Source organism: Perognathus longimembris, chromosome 28 (assembly GCF_023159225.1).
Source record: "Perognathus longimembris pacificus isolate PPM17 chromosome 28, ASM2315922v1, whole genome shotgun sequence".
NCBI classification, from domain to species: domain Eukaryota; kingdom Metazoa; phylum Chordata; class Mammalia; order Rodentia; family Heteromyidae; genus Perognathus; species Perognathus longimembris.
In genome coordinates, this window is record NC_063188.1 from 58,421,053 (window position 1) to 58,427,405 (window position 6,353).

The 6,353-nt window shown below is 46.3% G+C and overlaps 1 pseudogene across 1 annotated transcript; it reads right to left on the minus strand.

Moving 5' to 3' along the window:
- Positions 1-2,927: 2,927 nt before the first annotated feature.
- LOC125343059 lies at positions 2,928-5,712 on the minus strand (annotated as a pseudogene). Its single transcript, XR_007209286.1, has 2 exons — positions 5,673-5,712; positions 2,928-4,666 (listed from the first exon to the last, which is right to left on the minus strand). The product of XR_007209286.1 is annotated as a mitogen-activated protein kinase 3-like (transcript).
- Positions 5,713-6,353: the final 641 nt, after the last annotated feature.

Genomic DNA, 6,353 nt, shown 5'->3' on the forward strand with positions numbered 1-6,353 from the left:
TTTCAGCAAGCACTGAGCTTGCTGTTGGTCTGCTCATTTAAGTAGCTGGTGGAAAAGCTGACTTGAAATCCAGTGCTCAAGATAAAATGTCCATTCAAGCACAATGAGAATCACTTTTTGAGATTTATTTATTTATTCATTTTTTGACACAGGGTCTTACTATGTTGCCCAGGCTGGCCTCAAACTCCTGGTCTCGAGAGCGCCCCCCTCCCCCTCCAGCCCAGTGTACTGAGTAGAGGAAGTAGTTCGGAGTGCAGGTATATGTCACTAAGCCCAGTAAATTTTTGTTCTTAATATTCTGAGTGTATTCTAAAAATTGAAGAGAGTCCCAGGTTAAGTAGAGGTTGTTAGAGTCCTAAGTGTCTCTCTTTGGTCCAAGATGGGACTTCAGCTGGAACTAGCTTGCTGCTCATTGGCAGGCTCCCTAACACCTGAGCCACACCTCCAACCCAGAGTCCTAACTGTCACTGTTTGTACCATTATTCAAAGTTATCTACACTTGTTTGGTTGTTCTTTGCTTGCTGTCCAGCTTGCTTGCTTTTAAGACCAGATCTCTCTATATGGGCTAGGATTGCATGTGTGCAACATCAAACCCCGCTATGAATACGTGTGTGTGTGTGTGTGTGTGTGTGTGTGTGTGTGTGTGTGTGTGTGTGTTTCATGGGGCTTGAATTCAGGCCTGGGCACTATCCCTGAACTCTTTTACTCAAGTCTAGAGATCTACCACTTTGAGCCACAGCACCACTTCTGATGTTCTGGTAGTTAATTGGAGATAAGCATCTCACAGACTTTTCTGCCTGGTCTGGCTTCAAACTGTGATCCTCAGATCTTGGCTCACCAACTCTTTTGTGTTTTTTTTGTTTTTGTTTTTTGTCAGTCCTGAGGCTTGAACTCAGGGCCTGAGCTGAGTTCCCTGGCTGCCTTTTGCTCAAGGCTCATTTTAATAAACAGTTCATTAGTTGTTCAGAGGAGTTACACCTTTGGACTCCTCCCTAAGTATACCATCCTTCAGTCAATTTGTGTGTACGTGTATAGATCCCTGTATATGTTATCATGGGTGCTTGTATTTTTGTGTATATGTGTGTATCAGACCTGGGGCTTGAACTAAAAGCCTGGGCACTATCCCTGAACTTCTTTTTGCTCAAGTCTAGCACTCTACCACTTGAACCACAGTTCCATTTCCAGCTTCTTTGGTAGTTTAATGGAGATCAGAGTCTCACAGAAAAAGCCAGAAGTGGAGCTGTGGCTCAATTGGTAGAGTGCTAGTCTTGAGCAAAAAGAAGTTCAGGGACAGTGCCCAGGCCCTGAGTTCAAGCCCCAGGACTGACAAAAATAGATAGATAGATAGATAGATAGATAGATAGATAGATAGATAGATGATAGATAGATGGTAGATAAATAGATGATAGATAGATATCCAGATAGATAGATAGATAGATAGATAGATAGATAGATAGATAGATAGATAGATAGATAGATATGGATGTCTTTACCATGTCCTGACTTACAATGCTCTGGTTAGATGACCATGCGTCATCACTGGACCATAGGATTGCTCTATGTTTAGTTTTTTGAGAAACTCCAAACCACCTTCCAGAGAGGTTGTACTAGTTTACATTCCCACCAACAATGTAATAGAATTCCTTTTTGTCCTGCATCCCTGCTTGCATTTGTTATTTCCAATTAGCCACCCAATGAGGCTGGGAATGTAGCTTAGTGGTAGAGTGCTTGCCTAGCATGCACGAAGCCCTGAGTTCTATTCCTCAGCACCACATAAACAGAAAAGGCTGGAAGTGGTGCTGTGGATCAAGTGGTAGAGTGCTAGCCTTGAGCAAAAAGAAGCCAGGGACAGTGCCCAGGCCCTGAGTCCAAGTCCCAGGACTGGCAAAAAAAAAAAAAAAAAAGACCAATTAGCCAAAACTGGAGCTGTGGTTCAAGTGGTTAGAGGGCCAACTTTGGGTAAAAAAAAGCCTTAGGAGACAGCTCCCATGCCCTGAGTTCAAGCCCTAGTACTCAGGGGGGAAAAAGATAGAGAAAAAGAAAAAGACAAAAATTGTTGCCATGTAGAAAACATTCGAGCCTCCCACTGATTTCCCTAACAGCCTGTTCTTGGCCACAAACTTTGAAAACAACCTCAAGATGAAGCAATATGACACATTCCAGAAAAGTTATATTACCTGCCAAAATGTAGCAATATTGGAGTCTGTATATAAGCCTAGCATTAAGCAAATAGCAATTTCAAAAATATTAGAAGATTATGTCACTGTAGTTAAAACACTAGAAAAGGGTCAGAATGTGGCTTAGTGGTAGAGTGCTTGTCTAGGGTGCTGGCATGAAGCCCTGGATTCAATTCCTCAGTACCACATAAACAGAAAAAGCTGGAAGTGGAGCTGTGGCTCAAGTGGTAGAGTGCTAGCCTTGAGCAAAAAAGAAGCTCAGAGACAGTGCCCAGGCCCTGAGTTCAAGCCCCAGGACTGGAAAAAAAAAAATTCTTGGCCTCATCCTTGTTAGACTTGTATAGTCCTTGTATAGTCCAGTTGTGCAGTTGTAGCAAGAATCATGCTGTCAGTTTAGAGAGAACCCCCCCCCATAACTGGTTGTGCCATAGCTAATCAAATTCTTTATCTTCCATCTTGGTTACCTTCAACAAGAATCTGATTTGGTCAATCCAACAATAATCTCCCTTACCCTGGATGTCTCCTCTTAGTAATTTTCCATTCACTGACACCATACATGCGTGCATATGCATACACATGCACACACACACACACACTTCTTAGCCATGAATTCCTGCTTACCTTTACTATGTTTTGAATTAAGCCTCATTCCAAACTGAGGTTTCCTTTCTTCTAATTTAATAAATTCTTTTTTTTTTTTGGTCCATATACACATCTCTGTATTTATATATTAGATACAGGCATGGGGAGCGGGGGCGGGGAGGGCCCCACGGGGAGGGCCCCACCCACATCAGTCCGCTTCTCTCACCCACACACAGAAGCAGCAAGGCGTTAAATGTGGCAGCTTTTGGGGGGCAGAGAGGGGGAGGGGAAGGCCTGGGCCCAGCTCCTCAGGATACTAGCCCTTGAGACTTGGGAATGGTCCCACAGGGGAAACAGGGTGGGGTTCTAATGGGGTGAGTGGGGAGGGCTTGTCTTGAGTTCCTACTCAGCACCCCAGCCCCTGGGTACTCCATCCTGGGGTAGCCACAGCCCTTGCACTGCAGAGTGGTCTAGCCTTGGGCTAGCCTGGGTAGGTATTTGCTTAGGAGCCTCGAGCCTCTCAGGCCCTCGGTGAAAAGAGAAAGGGATGGGGCAGAAGGGAACCTTATCCTGCTTCAAGCAGGAGACCCCAGCAAAGGGTGAGAAGGTGGACAGGCCCACCTTTGGCCTGGCCGAGCTGCTGGGGTCTGGGCTGAGCACAGTGTCCGTTTTCTAACAGCCCAACAGGGGAGGGTGGGCAGGTGACAAGGCCAGACCCTGAGGAACAGGCATTTCTGACGGGGTTAGGGGGCATCTGGGCCCCCTGGCTGGAAGTGGGCTGTCTCCTGGAAGATGAGCTCCTTCAGCCACTCCTTGGGTAGATCATCCAGCTCCATGTCAAAAGTGAAGGACTCCTCAGCCACTGGCTCATTTGTGGGATCGTAGTACTGCTCCAGGTAGGGGTGGGCCCGTGCTTCCTCCACTGTGATCCGCTTGTTGGGGTTGAAGGTTAACATCCGGTCCAGCAGGTCAAGAGCTTTAGAGTCCAACTTGGGAAAAAGCTTGGCCCAAGCCACCTTGGTCTTGGACGGCAGCGAATGTAGGTAGTTTCGGGCTTTCATGTTGATGATGCAATTCAGGTCTTCCTGGGAAGGGGAGCCCAGAATCTCCAGAATGTGGTTGAGCTGGTCCAGGTAGTCCTTGCCAGGGAAGATGGGCCGGTTGGAGAGCATTTCAGCCAGAATGCAGCCCACAGACCAGATGTCGATGGACTTGGTATAGCCCTTGGAGTTAAGCATGATCTCGGGGGCCCGGTACCAGCGTGTGGCCACATACTCCGTCAGAAAGCCTGTGTGGTCGTGCTCAGGATCTGCAATGCGGGGCAGGCCGAAATCGCATATCTTAAGGTCGCAGGTGGTGTTGATGAGCAGGTTGGACCAGGGCTTCAGGTCTCGGTGCAGCACGTTGGCTGAGTGGATATACTTGAGGCCACGCAGGATCTGGTACAGGAAGTAGATGTGATCGTTGCTCAGCTGCTGGCTTTTGAGCAACTTGTATAGATCTGTCTCCATCAGGTCCTGTACAATGTAGACATCCCTCATGGCTTCCAGTGTAGGTGCCCAGAGAATGTCTCAGATGCCTATGACATTCTCATGGCGGAAGCGCAGCAGGATCTGGATCTCCCGGAGTGTGCGCTGGCAGTAGGTCTGATGCTCAAAGGGACTGATCTTCTTGATGGCCACCCGGGTCTTTCGCAAGTGGTCATAAGTGGAGCTGACCAAGCCGTACGCCCCCTCGCCGATGTACTGCAGCTGCGTGTAGCGCGGGCCCACGTCGAACGGCTGCCCCTTCACCACCTCCACTTCCCCCGGGACCCCCCGGGCCGACCCCGTCGGCTCCCCGGGGCTCCCCGCCCCTGCCCCCCGGAGCCGCCGCCGCCATCTCTACTCCTCCCCCGCCTTCCCCCCCTAATTTAATAAATTCTTAATAATACTATCTTTAGCATTCTAATGTCACGCTCTGGTTTTTCTATCCAAGACAGTATCCAGCCCCTTTGTTTTCATTACCAAGAATCAAGTCCAAAGTCACAAGGCAACTTCGTTTTTTATGTTGGGGATTGAGCCTAAGGTTTTATGCACACTAGAAACAATCTCTTCTACTGAGCTACATCCCCAGCCCAACCAATGATGAGAAGACAGAGACAGAGAGACAGAGACAGACAGAGCACTCGTTTTAGCTAGGTGTTACAATTCAGACTTATAATCCCAGCTACTTGTGTCAGAGTTCGAGGTTAACACTGGCAAAAAATTATGGTGACACTATCTCCACAAAACAAGCTGGTTGTGGTGACCCTGCTGGTCACCTCAAGTATGTAAGATGATCTTGGTCAGAGGCCAGTCTCGGGCAAAAACAGAAGGCTCTATGCAAAAATACAACAAAGCAAAAAAGGACTGGGGATGGGGATGTGACTCAAGTACCAAGGCAATTTTTTTTTTTTGCCAGTCCTGGGTCTTGAACTCAGGGACTGGGCACTGTCCCTGAGCCTCTTTGTACTCAAGACTAGTGCTCTACCACTTGAGCCACAGCATCATTTCCAGCTTTTTCGGTTTATGTGGTCCTGAGATATTGAACCCAGGACTTCATGCATGCTAGGCAAGCACTCTACCATTAAGCCACATTCCCAGCCCCAAGTGCCAAGGCAATTCTTAATAAATATTAAAACCAATCATAGCTATTTTAAAAATGTAAGACGATAATGACAGATTGAGGTGCATTTGTTCATATTTGGCTTTATGGCCAGGATAAAGACTTTTACTTTTATTCACAGTGAAATGGAAAATATTACAGCATTTCAGGAGAGGAGTAATAATGTGACCATATCATCAGTTAGGTCACTGTGGTCATTGTTCCAAGAATGGACTGTGTGTGCAAGGGAAGAAACTACTCAGAGTGTTATAGCTATGAGATCCTTACCATGCTCTGCTGTCATAGCAATCAACTTGGCAACTTCCATTTCTGCCCACTTCCGTCCTGGTCCCTAGGAAGCCTGTAAGACAAAACTACAACTAGGATTATAGTTCCAAGAACTGAAATCTTGCCCTATATATATATTCATTGCCATTGCCAATTAGGGGGGAAAGGTGCTGACAAATGATGGAACAAGAAAACATTGAAGCCAGGTACAGGTTTGTAATCCCACCCCTACTCGGGAGACTGAAATCTGAGGATCAGATTGGAAGCAAGCCAAAGCTGCCAGACTCTTATCTCCAGTTAACAACCTGAAAGCCAAAAGTGAAAATGGCAAAGTGCCATGAAGCAGAAAAGGCTGAGACAGCACTCAGACCCTGGGTGGAAGGAAGGAAGGAAGGAAGGAAGGAAAGAAGGAAGGAAGGAAGGAAGGGAAAAAAGACTGTCAAAATGATACTTTAAAATGGTGTGGAAGGAAGAGAGGGAGGGAAGAAGGGAGAGAGGAAGAGAAAGAAAAATCAGAGTTGGTTATTTCTTAATATTAGATTACATCAAAATAAGATCAAATATTTCAAAGCTATATAATAATGTCATGCTTGTAATTTACAATGAAAATGTAAGTAATGATTTATATCAAATATCACAGTACAAGCTAAAAGATAGAAACAATGAGAATATGTCTTCTTT